The sequence below is a fragment of the Salvelinus alpinus genome, chromosome 26 (assembly GCF_045679555.1).
Source record: "Salvelinus alpinus chromosome 26, SLU_Salpinus.1, whole genome shotgun sequence".
NCBI classification, from domain to species: domain Eukaryota; kingdom Metazoa; phylum Chordata; class Actinopteri; order Salmoniformes; family Salmonidae; genus Salvelinus; species Salvelinus alpinus.
The window spans coordinates 39,845,747-39,873,113 of NC_092111.1; positions in this window are offsets into that span (position 1 = coordinate 39,845,747).

Consider the following 27,367-nt stretch of genomic DNA (forward strand, 5'->3'; position numbering starts at 1 on the left):
CACTACTATCTTTCCTCTCTCTCACCACTATCTTCCCTCTTTCTCACTACTATCTTCCCTCTCTCACCACTATCTTCCCTCTCTCTCACCACTATCTTCCCTCTCTCACCACTATCTTCCCTCTCTCTCACCACTATCTTCCCTCTCTCACACCACTATCTTCCCTCTCTCACCACTATCTTCCCTCTCTCTCACCTCTATCTTCCCTCTCTCTCACCACTATCTTCCCTCTCACACCACTATCTTCCCTCTCTCTCACCACTATCTTCCCTCTTTCTCACCGATATCTTCCCTCTCTCTCACCACTATCTTCCCTCTCTCTCAACACTATCTTCCCTCTTTCTCACTACTATTTTCCCTCTCTCTCTCACTACTATCTTCCCTCTTTCTCACCACGATCTTCTCTTTCTCACCACTATCTTCCCTCTCTCACCACTATCTTCCCTCTCTCTCACCACTATCTTCCCTCTTTCTCACCACTATCTTCCCTCTCTCTCACCACTATCTTCCCTCTCTCTCACCACTATCTTCCCTCTTTCTCACCACTATCTTCTCTCTCTCACCACTATCTTCCCTCTCTCTCACCACTATCTTCCCTCTTTCTCACCACTATCTTCCCTCTCTCTCACCACTATCTTCCCTCTCTCTCACCACTATCCTCCCTCTTTCTCACCACTATCTTCTCTCTCTCACCACTATCTTCCCTCTCTCTCACCACTATCTTCCCACTCTCTCACCACTATCTTCCCTCTCTCTCACTACTATCTTCCTTCTCTCACTAATATCTTCCCTCTCTCTCACCACTATCTTCCCTCTTTCTCACTCCTATCTTCCCTCTATCTCACCACTATCTTCCCTCTATCTCACCACTATCTTCCCTCTCTCTCACCACTATCTTCCCTCTATCTCACCACTATCTTCCCTCTCTCTCACCACTATCTTCCCTCTTTCTCACCACTATCTTCTCTCTCTCACCACTATCTTCTCTCTCTCACCACAATATTCCCTCTCTCTCACCACTTTCTTCCCTCTCTCTCACCACTATCTTCCCTCTTTCTCACTACTATCTTCCCTCTATCTCACCACTATCTTCCCTCTCTCTCACCACTATCTTCCCTCTATCTCACCACTATCTTCCCTCTCTCTCACCACTATCTTCCCTCTTTCTCACCACTATCTTCTCTCTCTCACCACTATCTTCTCTCACCACTATATTCCCTCTCTCTCACCACTTTCTTCCCTCTCTCTCACCAGTATCTTCCCTCTTTCTCACAACTATCTTCTCTCTCTCACCACTATCTTCCCTCTTTCTCACTACTATCTTCCCTCTCTCTCACCACTATCTTCCCTCTCTCTCACCACTATCTTCCCTCTTTCTCACCACTATCTTCTCTCTCTCACCACTATATTCCCTCTTTCTCACTACTATCTTCCCTCTCTCTCACCACTATCTTCCCTCTCTCTCACTACTATTTTCCCTCTCTCTCACTACTATCTTCCCTCTTTCTCACCACTATCTTCTCTCTCTCACCACTATCTTCCCTCTCTCTCACCACTATCTTCCGTCTCTCTCACCACTATATTTCCTCTCTCTCACCACTATCTTCCCTCTCACACCACTATCTTCCTTCTCTCACTACTATCTTCCCTCTCTCTCACCACTATCTTCCCTCTCTCTCACTACTATCTTTCCTCTCTCTCACCACTATCTTCCCTCTTTCTCACTACTATCTTCCCTCTCTCACCACTATCTTCCCTCTCTCTCACCACTATCTTCCCTCTCTCACCACTATCTTCCCTCTCTCTCACCACTATCTTCCCTCTCTCACACCACTATCTTCCCTCTCTCACCACTATCTTCCCTCTCTCTCACCTCTATCTTCCCTCTCTCTCACCACTATCTTCCCTCTCACACCACTATCTTCCCTCTCTCTCACCACTATCTTCCCTCTTTCTCACTACTATCTTCCCTCTCTCTCACCACTATCTTCCCTCTCTCTCAACACTATCTTCCCTCTTTCTCACTACTATTTTCCCTCTCTCTCTCACTACTATCTTCCCTCTTTCTCACCACGATCTTCTCTTTCTCACCACTATCTTCCCTCTCTCACCACTATCTTCCCTCTCTCTCACCACTATCTTCCCTCTTTCTCACCACTATCTTCCCTCTCTCTCACCACTATCTTCCCTCTCTCTCACCACTATCTTCCCTCTTTCTCACCACTATCTTCTCTCTCTCACCACTATCTTCCCTCTCTCTCACCACTATCTTCCCTCTCTCTCACCACTATCTTCCCTCTCTCTCACCACTATCCTCCCTCTTTCTCACCACTATCTTCTCTCTCTCACCACTATCTTCCCTCTCTCTCACCACTATCTTCCCACTCTCTCACCACTATCTTCCCTCTCTCTCACTACTATCTTCCTTCTCTCACTACTATCTTCCCTCTCTCTCACCACTATCTTCCCTCTTTCTCACTACTATCTTCCCTCTATCTCACCACTATCTTCCCTCTCTCTCACCACTATCTTCCCTCTTTCTCACTACTATCTTCCCTCTATCTCACCACTATCTTCCCTCTCTCTCACCACTATCTTCCCTCTATCTCACCACTATCTTCCCTCTCTCTCACCACTATCTTCCCTCTTTCTCACCACTATCTTCTCTCTCTCACCACTATCTTCTCTCTCTCACCACTATATTCCCTCTCTCTCACCACTTTCTTCCCTCTCTCTCACCACTATCTTCCCTCTTTCTCACAACTATCTTCTCTCTCTCACCACTATCTTCCCTCTTTCTCACTACTATCTTCCCTCTCTCTCACCACTATCTTCCCTCTCTCTCACCACTATCTTCCCTCTTTCTCACCACTATCTTCTCTCTCTCACCACTATATTCCCTCTTTCTCACTACTATCTTCCCTCTCTCTCACCACTATCTTCCCTCTTTCTCACTACTATTTTCCCTCTCTCTCACTACTATCTTCCCTCTTTCTCACCACTATCTTCTCTCTCTCACCACTATCTTCCCTCTCTCTCACCACTATCTTCCGTCTCTCTCACCACTATATTTCCTCTCTCTCACCACTATCTTCCCTCTCACACCACTATCTTCCTTCTCTCACTACTATCTTCCCTCTCTCTCACTACTATCTTTCCTCTCTCTCACCACTATCTTCCCTCTTTCTCACTACTATCTTCCCTCTCTCACCACTATCTTCCCTCTCTCTCACCACTATCTTCCCTCTCTCACCACTATCTTCCCTCTCTCTCACCACTATCTTCCCTCTCTCACACCACTATCTTCCCTCTCTCTCACCACTATCTTCCCTCTTTCTCACTCCTATCTTCCCTCTATCTCACCACTATCTTCCCTCTATCTCACCACTATCTTCCCTCTCTCTCACCACTATCTTCCCTCTCTCTCACCACAATATTCCCTCTCTCTCACCACTTTCTTCCCTCTCTCTCACCACTATCTTCCCTCTTTCTCACTACTATCTTCCCTCTATCTCACCACTATCTTCCCTCTCTCTCACCACTATCTTCCCTCTATCTCACCACTATCTTCCCTCTCTCTCACCACTATCTTCCCTCTTTCTCACCACTATCTTCTCTATCTCACCACTATCTTCCCTCTCTCTCACCACTATCTTCCCTCTTTCTCACCACTATCTTCTCTCTCTCACCACTATCTTCTCTCACCACTATATTCCCTCTCTCTCACCACTTTCTTCCCTCTCTCTCACCAGTATCTTCCCTCTTTCTCACAACTATCTTCTCTCTCTCACCACTATCTTCCCTCTTTCTCACTACTATCTTCCCTCTCTCTCACCACTATCTTCCCTCTCTCTCACCACTATCTTCCCTCTTTCTCACCACTATCTTCTCTCTCTCACCACTATATTCCCTATTTCTCACTACTATCTTCCCTCTCTCTCACCACTATCTTCCCTCTTTCTCACTACTATTTTCCCTCTCTCTCACTACTATCTTCCCTCTTTCTCACCACTATCTTCTCTCTCTCACCACTATCTTCCCTCTTTCTCACCACTATCTTCTCTCTCTCACCACTATATTCCCTCTTTCTCACTACTATCTTCCCTCTCTCTCACCACTATCTTCCCTCTTTCTCACTACTATTTTCCCTCTCTCTCACTACTATCTTCCCTCTTTCTCACCACTATCTTCTCTCTCTCACCACTACCTTCCCTCTCTCTCACCACTATCTTCCGTCTCTCTCACCACTATATTTCCTCTCTCTCACCACTATCTTCCCTCTCACACCACTATCTTCCTTCTCTCACTACTATCTTCCCTCTCTCTCACTACTATCTTTCCTCTCTCTCACCACTATCTTCCCTCTTTCTCACTACTATCTTCCCTCTCTCACCACTATCTTCCCTCTCTCTCACCACTATCTTCCCTCTCTCACCACTATCTTCCCTCTCTCTCACCACTATCTTCCCTCTCTCACACCACTATCTTCCCTCTCTCTCACCACTATCTTCCCTCTTTCTCACTCCTATCTTCCCTCTATCTCACCACTATCTTCCCTCTATCTCACCACTATCTTCCCTCTCTCTCACCACTATCTTCCCTCTATCTCACCACTATCTTCCCTCTCTCTCACCACTATCTTCCCTCTTTCTCACCACTATCTTCTCTCTCTCACCACTATCTTCTCTCTCTCACCACAATATTCCCTCTCTCTCACCACTTTCTTCCCTCTCTCTCACCACTATCTTCCCTCTTTCTCACTACTATCTTCCCTCTATCTCACCACTATCTTCCCTCTCTCTCACCACTATCTTCCCTCTATCTCACCACTATCTTCCCTCTCTCTCACCACTATCTTCCCTCTTTCTCACCACTATCTTCTCTATCTCACTACTATCTTCCCTCTCTCTCACCACTATATTCCCTCTCTCTCACCACTTTCTTCCCTCTCTCTCACCAGTATCTTCCCTCTTTCTCACAACTATCTTCTCTCTCTCACCACTATCTTCCCTCTTTCTCACTACTATCTTCCCTCTCTCTCACCACTATCTTCCCTCTCTCTCACCACTATCTTCCCTCTTTCTCACCACTATCTTCTCTCTCTCACCACTATATTCCCTCTTTCTCACTACTATCTTCCCTCTCTCTCACCACTATCTTCCCTCTTTCTCACTACTATTTTCCCTCTCTCTCACTACTATCTTCCCTCTTTCTCACCACTATCTTCTCTCTCTCACCACTATCTTCCCTCTCTCTCACCACTATCTTCCGTCTCTCTCACCACTATATTTCCTCTCTCTCACCACTATCTTCCCTCTCACACCACTATCTTCCTTCTCTCACTACTATCTTCCCTCTCTCTCACCACTATCTTCCCTCTCTCTCACTACTATCTTTCCTCTCTCTCACCACTATCTTCCCTCTTTCTCACTACTATCTTCCCTCTCTCACCACTATCTTCCCTCTCTCTCACCACTATCTTCCCTCTCTCACCACTATCTTCCCTCTCTCTCACCACTATCTTCCCTCTCTCACACCACTATCTTCCCTCTCTCACCACTATCTTCCCTCTCTCTCACCTCTATCTTCCCTCTCTCTCACCACTATCTTCCCTCTCACACCACTATCTTCCCTCTCTCTCACCACTATCTTCCCTCTTTCTCACTACTATCTTCCCTCTCTCTCACCACTATCTTCCCTCTCTCTCAACACTATCTTCCCTCTTTCTCACTACTATTTTCCCTCTCTCTCTCACTACTATCTTCCCTCTTTCTCACCACGATCTTCTCTTTCTCACCACTATCTTCCCTCTCTCACCACTATCTTCCCTCTCTCTCACCACTATCTTCCCTCTTTCTCACCACTATCTTCCCTCTCTCTCACCACTATCTTCCCTCTCTCTCACCACTATCTTCCCTCTTTCTCACCACTATCTTCTCTCTCTCACCACTATCTTCCCTCTCTCTCACCATTATCTTCCCTCTTTCTCACCACTATCTTCCCTCTCTCTCACCACTATCTTCCCTCTCTCTCACCACTATCCTCCCTCTTTCTCACCACTATCTTCTCTCTCTCACCACTATCTTCCCTCTCTCTCACCACTATCTTCCCACTCTCTCACCACTATCTTCCCTCTCTCTCACTACTATCTTCCTTCTCTCACTACTATCTTCCCTCTATCTCACCACTATCTTCCCTCTCTCTCACCACTATCTTCCCTCTTTCTCACTACTATCTTCCCTCTATCTCACCACTATCTTCCCTCTCTCTCACCACTATCTTCCCTCTATCTCACCACTATCTTCCCTCTCTCTCACCACTATCTTCCCTCTTTCTCACCACTATCTTCTCTCTCTCACCACTATCTTCTCTCTCTCACCACTATATTCCCTCTCTCTCACCACTTTCTTCCCTCTCTCTCACCACTATCTTCCCTCTTTCTCACCACTATCTTCCCTCTCTCTCACCACTATCTTCCCTCTTTCTCACTACTATCTTCCCTCTCTCTCACCACTATCTTCCCTCTCTCTCACCACTATCTTCCCTCTTTCTCACCACTATCTTCTCTCTCTCACCACTATATTCCCTCTTTCTCACTACTATCTTCCCTCTCTCTCACCACTATCTTCCCTCTTTCTCACTACTATTTTCCCCTCTCTCTCACTACTATCTTCCCTCTTTCTCACCACTATCTTCTCTCTCTCACCACTATCTTCCCTCTCTCTCACCACTATCTTCCGTCTCTCTCACCACTATATTTCCTCTCTCTCACCACTATCTTCCCTCTCACACCACTATCTTCCTTCTCTCACTACTATCTTCCCTCTCTCTCACTACTATCTTTCCTCTCTCTCACCACTATCTTCCCTCTTTCTCACTACTATCTTCCCTCTCTCACCACTATCTTCCCTCTCTCTCACCACTATCTTCCCTCTCTCACCACTATCTTCCCTCTCTCTCACCACTATCTTCCCTCTCTCACACCACTATCTTCCCTCTCTCACCACTATCTTCCCTCTCTCTCACCTCTATCTTCCCTCTCTCTCACCACTATCTTCCCTCTCACACCACTATCTTCCCTCTCTCTCACCACTATCTTCCCTCTTTCTCACTACTATCTTCCCTCTCTCTCACCACTATCTTCCCTCTCTCTCAACACTATCTTCCCTCTTTCTCACTACTATTTCCCTCTCTCTCTCACTACTATCTTCCCTCTTTCTCACCACGATCTTCTCTTTCTCACCACTATCTTCCCTCTCTCACCACTATCTTCCCTCTCTCTCACCACTATCTTCCCTCTTTCTCACCACTATCGTCCCTCTCTCTCACCACTATCTTCCCTCTCTCTCACCACTATCTTCCCTCTTTCTCACCACTATCTTCTCTCTCTCACCACTATCTTCCCTCTCTCTCACCACTATCTTCCGTCTCTCTCACCACTATATTTCCTCTCTCTCACCACTATCTTCCCTCTCACACCACTATCTTCTCTCTCTCACTACTATCTTCCCTCTATCTCACCACTATCTTCCCTCTCTCTCACCACTATCTTCCCTCTTTCTCACTACTATCTTCCCTCTATCTCACCACTATCTTCCCTCTCTCTCACCACTATCTTCCCTCTATCTCACCACTATCTTCCCTCTCTCTCACCACTATCTTCCCTCTTTCTCACCACTATCTTCTCTCTCTCACCACTATCTTCTCTCTCTCACCACTATATTCCCTCTCTCTCACCACTTTCTTCCCTCTCTCTCACCACTATCTTCCCTCTTTCTCACCACTATCTTCCCTCTCTCTCACCACTATCTTCCCTCTTTCTCACTACTATCTTCCCTCTCTCTCACCACTATCTTCCCTCTCTCTCACCACTATCTTCCCTCTTTCTCACCACTATCTTCTCTCTCTCACCACTATATTCCCTCTTTCTCACTACTATCTTCCCTCTCTCTCACCACTATCTTCCCTCTTTCTCACTACTATTTTCCCTCTCTCTCACTACTATCTTCCCTCTTTCTCACCACTATCTTCTCTCTCTCACCACTATCTTCCCTCTCTCTCACCACTATCTTCCGTCTCTCTCACCACTATATTTCCTCTCTCTCACCACTATCTTCCCTCTCACACCACTATCTTCCTTCTCTCACTACTATCTTCCCTCTCTCTCACTACTATCTTTCCTCTCTCTCACCACTATCTTCCCTCTTTCTCACTACTATCTTCCCTCTCTCACCACTATCTTCCCTCTCTCTCACCACTATCTTCCCTCTCTCACCACTATCTTCCCTCTCTCTCACCACTATCTTCCCTCTCTCACACCACTATCTTCCCTCTCTCACCACTATCTTCCCTCTCTCTCACCTCTATCTTCCCTCTCTCTCACCACTATCTTTCCTCTCACACCACTATCTTCCCTCTCTCTCACCACTATCTTCCCTCTTTCTCACTACTATCTTCCCTCTCTCTCACCACTATCTTCCCTCTCTCTCAACACTATCTTCCCTCTTTCTCACTACTATTTCCCTCTCTCTCTCACTACTATCTTCCCTCTTTCTCACCACGATCTTCTCTTTCTCACCACTATCTTCCCTCTCTCACCACTATCTTCCCTCTCTCTCACCACTATCTTCCCTCTTTCTCACCACTATCGTCCCTCTCTCTCACCACTATCTTCCCTCTCTCTCACCACTATCTTCCCTCTTTCTCACCACTATCTTCTCTCTCTCACCACTATCTTCCCTCTCTCTCACCACTATCTTCCCTCTTTCTCACCACTATCTTCCCCTCTCTCTCACCACTATCCTCCCTCTTTCTCACCACTATCTTCTCTCTCTCACCACTATCTTCCCTCTCTCTCACCACTATCTTCCCACTCTCTCACCACTATCTTCCCACTCTCTCACCACTATCTTCCCTCTCTCTCACTACTATCTTCCTTCTCTCACTACTATCTTCCCTCTCTCTCACCACTATCTTCCCTCTTTCTCACTCCTATCTTCCCTCTATCTCACCACTATCTTCCCTCTATCTCACCACTATCTTCCCTCTCTCTCACCACTATCTTCCCTCTATCTCACCACTATCTTCCCTCTCTCTCACCACTATCTTCCCTCTTTCTCACCACTATCTTCTCTCTCTCACCACTATCTTCTCTCTCTCACCACAATATTCCCTCTCTCTCACCACTTTCTTCCCTCTCTCTCACCACTATCTTCCCTCTTTCTCACCACTATCTTCTCTCTCTCACCACTATCTTCCCTCTTTCTCACTACTATCTTCCCTCTCTCTCACCACTATCTTCCCTCTCTCTCACCACTATCTTCCCTCTTTCTCACCACTATCTTCTCTCTCTCACCACTATATTCCCTCTTTCTCACTACTATCTTCCCTCTCTCTCACCACTATCTTCCCTCTTTCTCACTACTATTTTCCCTCTCTCTCACTACTATTTTCCCCTCTCTCTCACTACTATCTTCCCTCTTTCTCACCACGATCTTCTCTTTCTCACCACTATCTTCCCTCTCTCACCACTATCTTCCCTCTCTCTCACCACTATCTTCCCTCTTTCTCACCACTATCGTCCCTCTCTCTCACCACTATCTTCCCTCTCTCTCACCACTATCTTCCCTCTTTCTCACCACTATCTTCTCTCTCTCACCACTATCTTCCCTCTCTCTCACCACTATCTTCCCTCTTTCTCACCACTATCTTCCCTCTCTCTCACCACTATCTTCCCTCTCTCTCACCACTATCCTCCCTCTTTCTCACCACTATCTTCTCTCTCTCACCACTATCTTCCCTCTCTCTCACCACTATCTTCCCACTCTCTCACCACTATCTTCCCTCTCTCTCACTACTATCTTCCTTCTCTCACTACTATCTTCCCTCTCTCTCACCACTATCTTCCCTCTTTCTCACTCCTATCTTCCCTCTATCTCACCACTATCTTCCCTCTATCTCACCACTATCTTCCCTCTCTCTCACCACTATCTTCCCTCTATCTCACCACTATCTTCCCTCTCTCTCACCACTATCTTCCCTCTTTCTCACCACTATCTTCTCTCTCTCACCACTATCTTCTCTCTCTCACCACAATATTCCCTCTCTCTCACCACTTTCTTCCCTCTCTCTCACCACTATCTTCCCTCTTTCTCACCACTATCTTCTCTCTCTCACCACTATCTTCCCTCTTTCTCACTACTATCTTCCCTCTCTCTCACCACTATCTTCCCTCTCTCTCACCACTATCTTCCCTCTTTCTCACCACTATCTTCTCTCTCTCACCACTATATTCCCTCTTTCTCACTACTATCTTCCCTCTCTCTCACCACTATCTTCCCTCTTTCTCACTACTATTTTCCCTCTCTCTCACTACTATCTTCCCTCTTTCTCACCACTATCTTCTCTCTCTAACCACTATCTTCCCTCTCTCTCACCACTATCTTCCGTCTCTCTCACCACTATATTTCCTCTCTCTCACCACTATCTTCCCTCTCACACCACTATCTTCCTTCTCTCACTACTATCTTCCCTCTCTCTCACTACTATCTTTCCTCTCTCTCACCACTATCTTCCCTCTTTCTCACTACTATCTTCCCTCTCTCACCACTATCTTCCCTCTCTCTCACCACTATCTTCCCTCTCTCACCACTATCTTCCCTCTCTCTCACCACTATCTTCCCTCTCTCACACCACTATCTTCCCTCTCTCACCACTATCTTCCCTCTCTCTCACCTCTATCTTCCCTCTCTCTCACCACTATCTTCCCTCTCACACCACTATATTCCCTCTCTCTCACCACTATCTTCCCTCTCTCACACCACTATCTTCCCTCTCTCTCACCACTATCTTCCCTCTTTCTCACTCCTATCTTCCCTCTATCTCACCACTATCTTCCCTCTATCTCACCACTATCTTCCCTCTCTCTCACCACTATCTTCCCTCTATCTCACCACTATCTTCCCTCTCTCTCACCACTATCTTCCCTCTTTCTCACCACTATCTTCTCTCTCTCACCACTATCTTCTCTCTCTCACCACAATATTCCCTCTCTCTCACCACTTTCTTCCCTCTCTCTCACCACTATCTTCCCTCTTTCTCACTACTATCTTCCCTCTATCTCACCACTATCTTCCCTCTCTCTCACCACTATCTTCCCTCTATCTCACCACTATCTTCCCTCTCTCTCACCACTATCTTCCCTCTTTCTCACCACTATCTTCTCTATCTCACCACTATCTTCCCTCTCTCTCACCACTATCTTCCCTCTTTCTCACCACTATCTTCTCTCTCTCACCACTATCTTCTCTCACCACTATATTCCCTCTCTCTCACCACTTTCTTCCCTCTCTCGCACCAGTATCTTCCCTCTTTCTCACAACTATCTTCTCTCTCTCACCACTATCTTCCCTCTTTCTCACTACTATCTTCCCTCTCTCTCACCACTATCTTCCCTCTCTCTCACCACTATCTTCCCTCTTTCTCACCACTATCTTCTCTCTCTCACCACTATATTCCCTCTTTCTCACTACTATCTTCCCTCTCTCTCACCACTATCTTCCCTCTTTCTCACTACTATTTTCCCTCTCTCTCACTACTATTTTCCCTCTCTCTCTCACTACTATCTTCCCTCTTTCTCACCACGATCTTCTCTTTCTCACCACTATCTTCCCTCTCTCACCACTATCTTCCCTCTCTCTCACCACTATCTTCCCTCTTTCTCACCACTATCGTCCCTCTCTCTCACCACTATCTTCCCTCTCTCTCACCACTATCTTCCCTCTTTCTCACCACTATCTTCTCTCTCTCACCACTATCTTCCCTCTCTCTCACCACTATCTTCCCTCTTTCTCACCACTATCTTCCCTCTCTCTCACCACTATCTTCCCTCTCTCTCACCACTATCCTCCCTCTTTCTCACCACTATCTTCTCTCTCTCACCACTCTCTTCCCTCTCTCTCACCACTATCTTCCCACTCTCTCACCACTATCTTCCCTCTCTCTCACTACTATCTTCCTTCTCTCACTACTATCTTCCCTCTCTCTCACCACTATCTTCCCTCTTTCTCACTCCTATCTTCCCTCTATCTCACCACTATCTTCCCTCTATCTCACCACTATCTTCCCTCTCTCTCACCACTATCTTCCCTCTATCTCACCACTATCTTCCCTCTCTCTCACCACTATCTTCCCTCTTTCTCACCACTATCTTCTCTCTCTCACCACTATCTTCTCTCTCTCACCACAATATTCCCTCTCTCTCACCACTTTCTTCCCTCTCTCTCACCACTATCTTCCCTCTTTCTCACCACTATCTTCTCTCTCTCACCACTATCTTCCCTCTTTCTCACTACTATCTTCCCTCTCTCTCACCACTATCTTCCCTCTCTCTCACCACTATCTTCCCTCTTTCTCACCACTATCTTCTCTCTCTCACCACTATATTCCCTCTTTCTCACTACTATCTTCCCTCTCTCTCACCACTATCTTCCCTCTTTCTCACTACTATTTTCCCTCTCTCTCACTACTATCTTCCCTCTTTCTCACCACTATCTTCTCTCTCTAACCACTATCTTCCCTCTCTCTCACCACTATCTTCCGTCTCTCTCACCACTATATTTCCTCTCTCTCACCACTATCTTCCCTCTCACACCACTATCTTCCTTCTCTCACTACTATCTTCCCTCTCTCTCACTACTATCTTTCATCTCTCTCACCACTATCTTCCCTCTTTCTCACTACTATCTTCCCTCTCTCACCACTATCTTCCCTCTCTCTCACCACTATCTTCCCTCTCTCACACCACTATCTTCCCTCTCTCACCACTATCTTCCCTCTCTCTCACCTCTATCTTCCCTCTCTCTCACCACTATCTTCCCTCTCTCTCACCACTATCTTCCCTCTCTCTCACCACTATCTTCCCTCTCACACCACTATATTCCCTCTCTCTCACCACTATCTTCCCTCTCTCACACCACTATCTTCCCTCTCTCTCACCACTATCTTCCCTCTTTCTCACTCCTATCTTCCCTCTATCTCACCACTATCTTCCCTCTATCTCACCACTATCTTCCCTCTCTCTCACCACTATCTTCCCTCTATCTCACCACTATCTTCCCTCTCTCTCACCACTATCTTCCCTCTTTCTCACCACTATCTTCTCTCTCTCACCACTATCTTCTCTCTCTCACCACAATATTCCCTCTCTCTCACCACTTTCTTCCCTCTCTCTCACCACTATCTTCCCTCTTTCTCACTACTATCTTCCCTCTATCTCACCACTATCTTCCTTACTATCTTCCCTCTCTCTCACCACTATCTTCCCTCTATCTCACCACTATCTTCCCTCTCTCTCACCACTATCTTCCCTCTTTCTCACCACTATCTTCTCTATCTCACCACTATCTTCCCTCTCTCTCACCACTATCTTCCCTCTTTCTCACCACTATCTTCTCTCTCTCACCACTATCTTCTCTCACCACTATATTCCCTCTCTCTCACCACTTTCTTCCCTCTCTCTCACCAGTATCTTCCCTCTTTCTCACAACTATCTTCTCTCTCTCACCACTATCTTCCCTCTTTCTCACTACTATCTTCCCTCTCTCTCACCACTATCTTCCCTCTCTCTCACCACTATCTTCCCTCTTTCTCACCACTATCTTCTCTCTCTCACCACTATATTCCCTCTTTCTCACTACTATCTTCCCTCTCTCTCACCACTATCTTCCCTCTTTCTCACTACTATTTTCCCTCTCTCTCACTACTATCTTCCCTCTTTCTCACCACTATCTTCTCTCTCTCACCACTATCTTCCCTCTCTCTCACCACTATCTTCCGTCTCTCTCACCACTATATTTCCTCTCTCTCACCACTATCTTCCCTCTCACACCACTATCTTCCTTCTCTCACTACTATCTTCCCTCTCTCTCACCACTATCTTCCCTCTCTCTCACTACTATCTTTCCTCTCTCTCACCACTATCTTCCCTCTTTCTCACTACTATCTTCCCTCTCTCACCACTATCTTCCCTCTCTCTCACCACTATCTTCCCTCTCTCACCACTATCTTCCCTCTCTCTCACCACTATCTTCCCTCTCTCACACCACTATCTTCCCTCTCTCACCACTATCTTCCCTCTCTCTCACCTCTATCTTCCCTCTCTCTCACCACTATCTTCCCTCTCACACCACTATCTTCCCTCTCTCTCACCACTATCTTCCCTCTTTCTCACCACTATCTTCCCTCTCTCTCACCACTATCTTCCCACTCTCTCACCACTATCTTCCCTCTCTCTCACTACTATCTTCCTTCTCTCACTACTATCTTCCCTCTCTCTCACCACTATCTTCCCTCTTTCTCACTACTATCTTCCCTCTATCTCACCACTATCTTCCCTCTCTCTCACCACTATCTTCCCTCTTTCTCACTACTATCTTCCCTCTATCTCACCACTATCTTCCCTCTCTCTCACCACTATCTTCCCTCTATCTCACCACTATCTTCCCTCTCTCTCACCACTATCTTCCCTCTTTCTCACCACTATCTTCTCTCTCTCACCACTATCTTCTCTCTCTCACCACTATATTCCCTCTCTCTCACCACTTTCTTCCCTCTCTCTCACCACTATCTTCCCTCTTTCTCACAACTATCTTCTCTCTCTCACCACTATCTTCCCTCTTTCTCACTACTATCTTCCCTCTCTCTCACCACTATCTTCCCTCTCTCTCACCACTATCTTCCCTCTTTCTCACCACTATCTTCTCTCTCTCACCACTATATTCCCTCTTTCTCACTACTATCTTCCCTCTCTCTCACCACTATCTTCCCTCTTTCTCACTACTATTTTCCCTCTCTCTCACTACTATCTTCCCTCTTTCTCACCACTATCTTCTCTCTCTCACCACTATCTTCCCTCTCTCTCACCACTATCTTCCGTCTCTCTCACCACTATATTTCCTCTCTCTCACCACTATCTTCCCTCTCACACCACTATCTTCCTTCTCTCACTACTATCTTCCCTCTCTCTCACTACTATCTTTCCTCTCTCTCACCACTATCTTCCCTCTTTCTCACTACTATCTTCCCTCTCTCACCACTATCTTCCCTCTCTCTCACCACTATCTTCCCTCTCTCACCACTATCTTCCCTCTCTCTCACCACTATCTTCCCTCTCTCTCAACACTATCTTCCCTCTTTCTCACTACTATTTTCCCTCTCTCTCTCACTACTATCTTCCCTCTTTCTCACCACGATCTTCTCTTTCTCACCACTATCTTCCCTCTCTCACCACTATCTTCCCTCTCTCTCACCACTATCTTCCCTCTTTCTCACCACTATCGTCCCTCTCTCTCACCACTATCTTCCCTCTCTCTCACCACTATCTTCCCTCTTTCTCACCACTATCTTCTCTCTCTCACCACTATCTTCCCTCTCTCTCACCACTATCTTCCCTCTTTCTCACCACTATCTTCCCTCTCTCTCACCACTATCTTCCCTCTCTCTCACCACTATCCTCCCTCTTTCTCACCACTATCTTCTCTCTCTCACCACTATCTTCCCTCTCTCTCACCACTATCTTCCCACTCTCTCACCACTATCTTCCCTCTCTCTCACTACTATCTTCCTTCTCTCACTACTATCTTCCCTCTCTCTCACCACTATCTTCCCTCTTTCTCACTCCTATCTTCCCTCTATCTCACCACTATCTTCCCTCTATCTCACCACTATCTTCCCTCTCTCTCACCACTATCTTCCCTCTTTCTCACCACTATCTTCTCTCTCTCACCACTATCTTCTCTCTCTCACCACAATATTCCCTCTCTCTCACCACTTTCTTCCCTCTCTCTCACCACTATCTTCCCTCTTTCTCACCACTATCTTCTCTCTCTCACCACTATCTTCCCTCTTTCTCACTACTATCTTCCCTCTCTCTCACCACTATCTTCCCTCTCTCTCACCACTATCTTCCCTCTTTCTCACCACTATCTTCTCTCTCTCACCACTATATTCCCTCTTTCTCACTACTATCTTCCCTCTCTCTCACCACTATCTTCCCTCTTTCTCACTACTATTTTCCCTCTCTCTCACTACTATTTTCCCTCTCTCTCTCACTACTATCTTCCCTCTTTCTCACCACGATCTTCTCTTTCTCACCACTATCTTCCCTCTCTCACCACTATCTTCCCTCTCTCTCACCACTATCTTCCCTCTTTCTCACCACTATCGTCCCTCTCTCTCACCACTATCTTCCCTCTCTCTCACCACTATCTTCCCTCTTTCTCACCACTATCTTCTCTCTCTCACCACTATCTTCCCTCTCTCTCACCACTATCTTCCCTCTCTCTCACCACTATCTTCCCTCTCTCTCACCACTATCCTCCCTCTTTCTCACCACTATCTTCTCTCTCTCACCACTATCTTCCCTCTCTCTCACCACTATCTTCCCACTCTCTCACCACTATCTTCCCTCTCTCTCACTACTATCTTCCTTCTCTCACTACTATCTTCCCTCTCTCTCACCACTATCTTCCCTCTTTCTCACTCCTATCTTCCCTCTTTCTCACCACTATCTTCTCTCTCTCACCACTATATTCCCTCTTTCTCACTACTATCTTCCCTCTCTCTCACCACTATCTTCCCTCTTTCTCACTACTATTTTCCCTCTCTCTCACTACTATCTTCCCTCTTTCTCACCACTATCTTCTCTCTCTCACCACTATCTTCCCTCTCTCTCACCACTATCTTCCGTCTCTCTCACCACTATATTTCCTCTCTCTCACCACTATCTTCCCTCTCACACCACTATCTTCCTTCTCTCACTACTATCTTCCCTCTCTCTCACTACTATCTTTCCTCTCTCTCACCACTATCTTCCCTCTTTCTCACTACTATCTTCCCTCTCTCACCACTATCTTCCCTCTCTCTCACCACTATCTTCCCTCTCTCACCACTATCTTCCCTCTCTCTCACCACTATCTTCCCTCTCTCACACCACTATCTTCCCTCTCTCACCACTATCTTCCCTCTCTCTCACCTCTATCTTCCCTCTCTCTCACCACTATCTTCCCTCTCACACCACTATCTTCCCTCTCTCTCACCACTATCTTCCCTCTTTCTCACTACTATCTTCCCTCTCTCTCACCACTATCTTCCCTCTCTCTCAACACTATCTTCCCTCTTTCTCACTACTATTTTCCCTCTCTCTCTCACTACTATCTTCCCTCTTTCTCACCACGATCTTCTCTTTCTCACCACTATCTTCCCTCTCTCACCACTATCTTCCCTCTCTCTCACCACTATCTTCCCTCTTTCTCACCACTATCGTCCCTCTCTCTCACCACTATCTTCCCTCTCTCTCACCACTATCTTCCCTCTTTCTCACCACTATCTTCTCTCTCTCACCACTATCTTCCCTCTCTCTCACCACTATCTTCCCTCTTTCTCACCACTATCTTCCCTCTCTCTCACCACTATCTTCCCTCTCTCTCACCACTATCCTCCCTCTTTCTCACCACTATCTTCTCTCTCTCACCACTATCTTCCCTCTCTCTCACCACTATCTTCCCACTCTCTCACCACTATCTTCCCTCTCTCTCACTACTATCTTCCTTCTCTCACTACTATCTTCCCTCTCTCTCACCACTATCTTCCCTCTTTCTCACTCCTATCTTCCCTCTATCTCACCACTATCTTCCCTCTATCTCACCACTATCTTCCCTCTCTCTCACCACTATCTTCCCTCTATCTCACCACTATCTTCCCTCTCTCTCACCACTATCTTCCCTCTTTCTCACCACTATCTTCTCTCTCTCACCACTATCTTCTCTCTCTCACCACAATATTCCCTCTCTCTCACCACTTTCTTCCCTCTCTCTCACCACTATCTTCCCTCTTTCTCACCACTATCTTCTCTCTCTCACCACTATCTTCCCTCTTTCTCACTACTATCTTCCCTCTCTCTCACCACTATCTTCCCTCTCTCTCACCACTATCTTCCCTCTTTCTCACCACTATCTTCTCTCTCTCACCACTATATTCCCTCTTTCTCACTACTATCTTCCCTCTCTCTCACCACTATCTTCCCTCTTTCTCACTACTATTTTCCCTCTCTCTCACTACTATTTTCCCTCTCTCTCTCACTACTATCTTCCCTCTTTCTCACCACGATCTTCTCTTTCTCACCACTATCTTCCCTCTCTCACCACTATCTTCCCTCTCTCTCACCACTATCTTCCCTCTTTCTCACCACTATCGTCCCTCTCTCTCACCACTATCTTCCCTCTCTCTCACCACTATCTTCCCTCTTTCTCACCACTATCTTCTCTCTCTCACCACTATCTTCCCTCTCTCTCACCACTATCTTCCCTCTTTCTCACCACTATCTTCCCTCTCTCTCACCACTATCTTCCCTCTCTCTCACCACTATCCTCCCTCTTTCTCACCACTATCTTCTCTCTCTCACCACTATCTTCCCTCTCTCTCACCACTATCTTCCCACTCTCTCACCACTATCTTCCCTCTCTCTCACTACTATCTTCCTTCTCTCACTACTATCTTCCCTCTCTCTCACCACTATCTTCCCTCTTTCTCACTCCTATCTTCCCTCTATCTCACCACTATCTTCCCTCTCTCTCACCACTATCTTCCCTCTTTCTCACCACTATCTTCTCTCTCTCACCACTATATTCCCTCTTTCTCACTACTATCTTCCCTCTCTCTCACCACTATCTTCCCTCTTTCTCACTACTATTTTCCCTCTCTCTCACTACTATCTTCCCTCTTTCTCACCACTATCTTCTCTCTCTCACCACTATCTTCCCTCTCTCTCACCACTATCTTCCCTCTTTCTCACCACTATCTTCTCTCTCTCACCACTATCTTCTCTCTCTCACCACAATATTCCCTCTCTCTCACCACTTTCTTCCCTCTCTCTCACCACTATCTTCCCTCTTTCTCACCACTATCTTCTCTCTCTCACCACTATCTTCCCTCTTTCTCACTACTATCTTCCCTCTCTCTCACCACTATCTTCCCTCTCTCTCACCACTATCTTCCCTCTTTCTCACCACTATCTTCTCTCTCTCACCACTATATTCCCTCTTTCTCACTACTATCTTCCCTCTCTCTCACCACTATCTTCCCTCTTTCTCACTACTATTTTCCCTCTCTCTCACTACTATCTTCCCTCTTTCTCACCACTATCTTCTCTCTCTAACCACTATCTTCCCTCTCTCTCACCACTATCTTCCGTCTCTCTCACCACTATATTTCCTCTCTCTCACCACTATCTTCCCTCTCACACCACTATCTTCCTTCTCTCACTACTATCTTCCCTCTCTCTCACTACTATCTTTCCTCTCTCTCACCACTATCTTCCCTCTTTCTCACTACTATCTTCCCTCTCTCACCACTATCTTCCCTCTCTCTCACCACTATCTTCCCTCTCTCACCACTATCTTCCCTCTCTCTCACCACTATCTTCCCTCTCTCACACCACTATCTTCCCTCTCTCACCACTATCTTCCCTCTCTCTCACCTCTATCTTCCCTCTCTCTCACCACTATCTTCCCTCTCACACCACTATATTCCCTCTCTCTCACCACTATCTTCCCTCTTTCTCACTACTATCTTCCCTCTCTCTCACCACTATCTTCCCTCTCTCTCAACACTATCTTCCCTCTTTCTCACTACTATTTTCCCTCTCTCTCTCACTACTATCTTCCCTCTTTCTCACCACGATCTTCTCTTTCTCACCACTATCTTCCCTCTCTCACCACTATCTTCCCTCTCTCTCACCACTATCTTCCCTCTTTCTCACCACTATCGTCCCTCTCTCTCACCACTATCTTCCCTCTCTCTCACCACTATCTTCCCTCTTTCTCACCACTATCTTCTCTCTCTCACCACTATCTTCCCTCTCTCTCACCACTATCTTCCCTCTTTCTCACCACTATCTTCCCTCTCTCTCACCACTATCTTCCCTCTCTCTCACCACTATCCTCCCTCTTTCTCACCACTATCTTCTCTCTCTCACCACTATCTTCCCTCTCTCTCACCACTATCTTCCCTCTCTCTCACCACTATCTTCCCTCTCTCTCACCACTATCTTCCCTCTTTCTCACCACTATCTTCTCTCTCTCACCACTATCTTCCCTCTCTCTCACCACTATCTTCCCTCTCTCTCACCACTATCTTCCCTCTCTCTCACCACTATCTTCCCTCTTTCTCACCACTATCTTCTCTCTCTCACCACTATCTTCTCTCTCTCACCACAATATTCCCTCTCTCTCACCACTTTCTTCCCTCTCTCTCACCACTATCTTCCCTCTTTCTCACCACTATCTTCTCTCTCTCACCACTATCTTCCCTCTTTCTCACTACTATCTTCCCTCTCTCTCACCACTATCTTCCCTCTCTCTCACCACTATCTTCCCTCTTTCTCACCACTATCTTCTCTCTCTCACCACTATATTCCCTCTTTCTCACTACTATCTTCCCTCTCTCTCACCACTATCTTCCCTCTTTCTCACTACTATTTTCCCTCTCTCTCACTACTATCTTCCCTCTTTCTCACCACTATCTTCTCTCTCTAACCACTATCTTCCCTCTCTCTCACCACTATCTTCCGTCTCTCTCACCACTATATTTCCTCTCTCTCACCACTATCTTCCCTCTCACACCACTATCTTCCTTCTCTCACTACTATCTTCCCTCTCTCTCACTACTATCTTTCCTCTCTCTCACCACTATCTTCCCTCTTTCTCACTACTATCTTCCCTCTCTCACCACTATCTTCCCTCTCTCTCACCACTATCTTCCCTCTCTCACCACTATCTTCCCTCTCTCTCACCACTATCTTCCCTCTCTCACACCACTATCTTCCCTCTCTCACCACTATCTTCCCTCTCTCTCACCTCTATCTTCCCTCTCTCTCACCACTATCTTCCCTCTCACACCACTATATTCCCTCTCTCTCACCACTATCTTCCCTCTTTCTCACTACTATCTTCCCTCTCTCTCACCACTATCTTCCCTCTCTCTCAACACTATCTTCCCTCTTTCTCACTACTATTTTCCCTCTCTCTCTCACTACTATCTTCCCTCTTTCTCACCACGATCTTCTCTTTCTCACCACTATCTTCCCTCTCTCACCACTATCTTCCCTCTCTCTCACCACTATCTTCCCTCTTTCTCACCACTATCGTCCCTCTCTCTCACCACTATCTTCCCTCTCTCTCACCACTATCTTCCCTCTTTCTCACCACTATCTTCTCTCTCTCACCACTATCTTCCCTCTCTCTCACCACTATCTTCCCTCTTTCTCACCACTATCTTCCCTCTCTCTCACCACTATCTTCCCTCTCTCTCACCACTATCCTCCCTCTTTCTCACCACTATCTTCTCTCTCTCACCACTATCTTCCCTCTCTCTCACCACTATCTTCCCACTCTCTCACCACTATCTTCCCTCTCTCTCACTACTATCTTCCTTCTCTCACTACTATCTTCCCTCTCTCTCACCACTATCTTCCCTCTTTCTCACTCCTATCTTCCCTCTATCTCACCACTATCTTCCCTCTATCTCACCACTATCTTCCCTCTCTCTCACCACTATCTTCCCTCTATCTCACCACTATCTTCCCTCTCTCTCACCACTATCTTCCCTCTTTCTCACCACTATCTTCTCTCTCTCACCACTATCTTCTCTCTCTCACCACAATATTCCCTCTCTCTCACCACTTTCTTCCCTCTCTCTCACCACTATCTTCCCTCTTTCTCACCACTATCTTCTCTCTCTCACCACTATCTTCCCTCTTTCTCACTACTATCTTCCCTCTCTCTCACCACTATCTTCCCTCTCTCTCACCACTATCTTCCCTCTTTCTCACCACTATCTTCTCTCTCTCACCACTATATTCCCTCTTTCTCACTACTATCTTCCCTCTCTCTCACCACTATCTTCCCTCTTTCTCACTACTATTTTCCCTCTCTCTCACTACTATCTTCCCTCTTTCTCACCACTATCTTCTCTCTCTCACCACTATCTTCCCTCTCTCTCACCACTATCTTCCGTCTCTCTCACCACTATCTTCCCTCTCTCTCACTACTATCTTTCCTCTCTCTCACCACTATCTTCCCTCTTTCTCACTACTATCTTCCCTCTCTCACCACTATCTTCCCTCTCTCTCACCACTATCTTCCCTCTCTCACCACTATCTTCCCTCTCTCTCACCACTATCTTCCCTCTTTCTCACTACTATCTTCCCTCTCTCTCACCACTATCTTCCCTCTCTCACACCACTATCTTCCCTCTCTCACCACTATCTTCCCTCTCTCTCACCTCTATCTTCCCTCTCTCTCACCACTATCTTCCCTCTCACACCACTATCTTCCCTCTCTCTCACCACTATCTTCCCTCTTTCTCACTACTATCTTCCCTCTCTCTCACCACTATCTTCCCTCTCTCTCACCACCACCTTCCCTCTTTCTCACCACTGTCTTCTCTCTCTCACCACTATCTTCCCTCTCTCTCACCACTATCTTCTCTCTCTCACCACTATCTTCCCTCTCTCTCACTACTATCTTCCCTCTCTCTCACTACTATCTTCCCTCTCTCTCACCACTATCTTCCCTCTCTCTCACCACTATCTTCTCTCTCTCACCACTATTTTCCCTCTCTCTCACAACTATCTTCCCTCTCTCTCACTACTATCTTCCCTCTCTCTCACCACTATCTTCCCTCTTTCTCACCACTATCTTCCCTCTCTCTCACCACTATCTTCCCTCTCTCTCACCACTATCTTCCCTCTTTCTCACCACTATCTTCTCTCTCTCACCACTATCTTCCCTCTCTCTCACCACTATCTTCCCTCTTTCTCACCACTATCTTCCCTCTCTCTCACCACTATCTTCCCTCTCTCTCACCACTATCCCCCCTCTTTCTCACCACTATCTTCTCTCTCTCACCACTATCTTCCCTCTCTCTCACCACTATCTTCCTACTCTCTCACCACTATCTTCCCTCTTTCTCACCACTATCTTCTCTCTCTCACCATTATCTTCTCTCTCTCACCACTATCTTCCCTCTCTCTCACCACCACCTTCCCTCTTTCTCACCACTATCTTCTCTCTCTCACTACTATCTTCCCTCTCTCTCACCACTATCTTCCCTCTCTCTCACCACTATCTTCTCTCTCTCACCACCATTTTCCCTCTCTCTCACTACTATCTTCCCTCTCTCTCACTACTATCTTCCCTCTCTCTCACCACTATCTTCCCTCTCTCTCACCACTATCTTCTCTCTCTCACCACTATTTTCCCTCTCTCTCACAACTATCTTCCCTCTCTCTCACTACTATCTTCCCTCTCTCTCACTACTATTTTCCCTCTCTCACACTACTATCTTCCCTCTCTCTCACCACTATCTTCCCTCTCTCTCACTACTATCTTCCCTCTCTCTCACCACTATCTTCTCTCTCTCACCACTATCTTCCCTCTCTCTCACCACTATCTTCCCTCTTTCTCACCTCTATCTTCTCTCTCTCACCACTATCTTCCCTCTCTCTCACCACTATCTTCCCTCTCTCTCACCAATATCTTCCCTCTCTCTCACCACTATCTTCTCTCTCTCACCACTATTTTCCCTCTCTCTCACTACTATCTTCCCTCTCTCTCACCACTGTCTTCCCTCTTTCTCACTACTATCTTCTCTCTCTCACCACTATCTTCCCTCTTTCTCACTACTATCTTCTCTCTCTCACCACTATCTTCCCTCTCTCTCACCACTATCTTCCCTCTTTCTCACCACTATCTTCCCTCTCTCTCACCACTATCTTCCCTCTCTCTCACCACTATCTTCTCTCTCTCACCACTATTTTCCCTCTCTCTCACCACTATCTTCCCTCTCTCTCACTACTATCTTCCCTCTCTCTCACCACTATCTTCCCTCTCTCTCACCACTATCTTCCCTCTCTCTCACCACTATCTTCCCTCTTTCTCACCACTATCTTCTCTCTCTCACCACTATCTTCCTTCTTTCTCACCACTATCTTCTCTCTCTCACTACTATTTTCCCTCTCTCTCACTACTATCTTCCCTCTCTCTCACTACTATCTTCCCTTTCTCTCACCACTATCTTCCCTCTCTCTCACTACTATCTTCCCTCTCTCTCACTACTATCTTCCCTCTCTCTCACTACTATCTTCCCTCTCTCTCACTACTATCTTCCCTCTCTCTCACTACTATCTTCCCTCTCTCTCACTACTATCTTCCCTCTCTCTCACTACTATCTTCCCTCTCTCTCACTACTATTTTCCCTCTCTCTCACCACTATCTTCCCTCTCTCTCACTACTATCTTCCCTCTCTCTCACTACTATCTTCCCTCTCTCTCACCACTATCTTCCCTCTTTCTCACTACTATCTTCTCTCTCTCACCACTATCTTCCCTCTTTCTCACTACTATCTTCTCTCTCTCACCACTATCTTCCATCTCTCTCACCACTATCTTCCCTCTCTCTCACCACTATCTTCCCTCTCTCACCACTATCTTCCCTCTCTCTCACCACTATCTTCCGTCTCTCTCACCACTATATTTCCTCTCTCTCACCACTATCTTCCCTCTCACACCACTATCTTCCTTCTCTCACTACTATCTTCCCTCTCTCTCACCACTATCTTCCCTCTCTCTCACTACTATCTTTCCTCTCTCTCACCACTATCTTCCCTCTTTCTCACTACTATCTTCCCTCTCTCACCACTATCTTCCTCTCTCTCACCACTATCTTCCCTCTCTCACCACTATCTTCCCTCTCTCTCACCACTATCTTCCCTCTCTCACACCACTATCTTCCCTCTCTCACCACTATCTTCCCTCTCTCTCACCTCTATCTTCCCTCTCTCTCACCACTATCTTCCCTCTCACACCACTATCTTCCCTCTCTCTCACCACTATCTTCCCTCTTTCTCACTACTATCTTCCCTCTCTCTCACCACTATCTTCCCTCTCTCTCAACACTATCTTCCCTCTTTCTCACTACTATTTTCCCTCTCTCTCACCACTATCTTCCCTCTTTCTCACCACGATCTTCTCTTTCTCACCACTATCTTCCCTCTCTCACCACTATCTTCCCTCTCTCTCACCACTATCTTCCCTCTTTCTCACCACTATCTTCCCTCTCTCTCACCACTATCTTCCCTCTCTCTCACAACTATCTTCCCTCTTTCTCACCACTATCTTCTCTCTCTCACCACTATCTTCCCTCTCTCTCACCACTATCTTCCCTCTTTCTCACCACTATCTTCCCTCTCTCTCACCACTATCTTCCCTCTCTCTCACCACTATCCTCCCTCTTTCTCACCACTATCTTCTCTCTCTCACCACTATCTTCCCTCTCTCTCACCACTATTTTCCCACTCTCTCACCACTATCTTCCCTCTTTCTCACCACTATCTTCTCTCTCTCACCATTATCTTCTCTCTCTCACCACTATCTTCCCTCTCTCTCACCACCACCTTCCCTCTTTCTCACCACTATCTTCTCTCTCTCACCACTATCTTCCCTCTCTCTCACCACTATCTTCCCTCTCTCTCACCACTATCTTCCCTCTCTCTCACCACTGTCTTCTCTCTCTCACCACTATTTTCCCTCTCTCTCACTACTATCTTCCCTCTCTCTCACTACTATCTTCCCTCTCTCTCACCACTATCTTCCCTCTCTCTCACCACTATCTTCTCTCTCTCACCACTATTTTCCCTCTCTCTCACAAATATCTTCCCTCTCTCTCACTACTATCTTCCCTCTCTCTCACCACTATCTTCCCTCTTTCTCACCACTATCTTCCCTCTCTCTCACCACTATCTTCCCTCTCTCTCACCACTATCTTCCCTCTTTCTCACCACTATCTTCTCTCTCTCACCACTATCTTCCCTCTCTCTCACCACTATCTTCCCTCTTTCTCACCACTATCTTCCCTCTCTCTCACCACTATCTTCCCTCTCTCTCACCACTATCCTCCCTCTTTCTCACCACTATCTTCTCTCTCTCTCTCACCACTATCTTCCCACTCTCTCACCACTATCTTCCCTCTTTCTCACCACTATCTTCTCTCTCTCACCATTATCTTCTCTCTCTCACCACTGCCTTCCCTCTCTCTCACCACCACCTTCCCTCTTTCTCACCACTATCTTCTCTCTCTCACCACTATCTTCCCTCTCTCTCACCACTATCTTCCCTCTCTCTCACCACTATCTCTCTCTCTCACCACTATTTTCCCTCTCTCTCACTACTATCTTCCCTCTCTCTCACTACTATCTTCCCTCTCTCTCACCACTATCTTCCCTCTCTCTCACCACTATCTTCTCTCTCTCACCACTATTTTCCCTCTCTCTCACAACTATCTTCCTCTCTCTCACTACTATCTTCCCTCTCTCTCACTACTATTTTACCTCTCTCACACTACTATCTTCCCTCTCTCTCACCACTATCTTCCCTCTCTCTCACTACTATCTTCCCTCTCTCTCACCACTATCTTCTCTCTCTCACCACTATCTTCCCTCTCTCTCACCACTATCTTCCCTCTTTCTCACCTCTATCTTCTCTCTCTCACCACTATCTTCCCTCTCTCTCACCACTATCTTCCCTCTCTCTCACCACTATATTCTCTCTCTCACCACTTTTTTCCCTCTCTCTCACTACTATCTTCCCCTCTCTCTCACCACTATCTTCCCTCTTTCTCACTACTATCTTCTCTCTCTCACCACTATCTTCCCTCTTTCTCACTACTATCTTCTCTCTCTCACCACTATCTTCCCTCTCTCTCACCACTATCTTCCCTCTTTCTCACCACTATCTTCCCTCTCTCTCACCACTATCTTCCCTCTTTCTCACCACTATCTTCTCTCTCTCACCACTATTTTCCCTCTCTCTCACTACTATCTTCCCTCTCTCTCACCACTATCTTCCCTCTCTCTCACTACTATCTTCCCTCTCTCTCACCACTATCTTCCCTCTCTCTCACCACTATCTTCCCTCTTTCTCACCACTATCTTCTCTCTCTCACCACTATCTTCCTTCTTTCTCACCACTATCTTCTCTCTCTCACTACTATCTTCCCTCTCTCTCACTACTATCTTCCCTTTCTCTCACTACTATCTTCCCTCTCTCTCACTACTATCTTCCCTCTCTCTCACTACTATCTTCCCTCTCTCTCACTACTATCTTCCCTCTCTCTCACTACTATCTTCCCTCTCTCTCACCACTATCTTCCCTCTTTCTCACCACTATCTTCCCTCTCTCTCACCACTATCTTCCCTCTCTCTCACCACTATCCTCCCTCTTTCTCACCACTATCTTCTCTCTCTCACCACTATC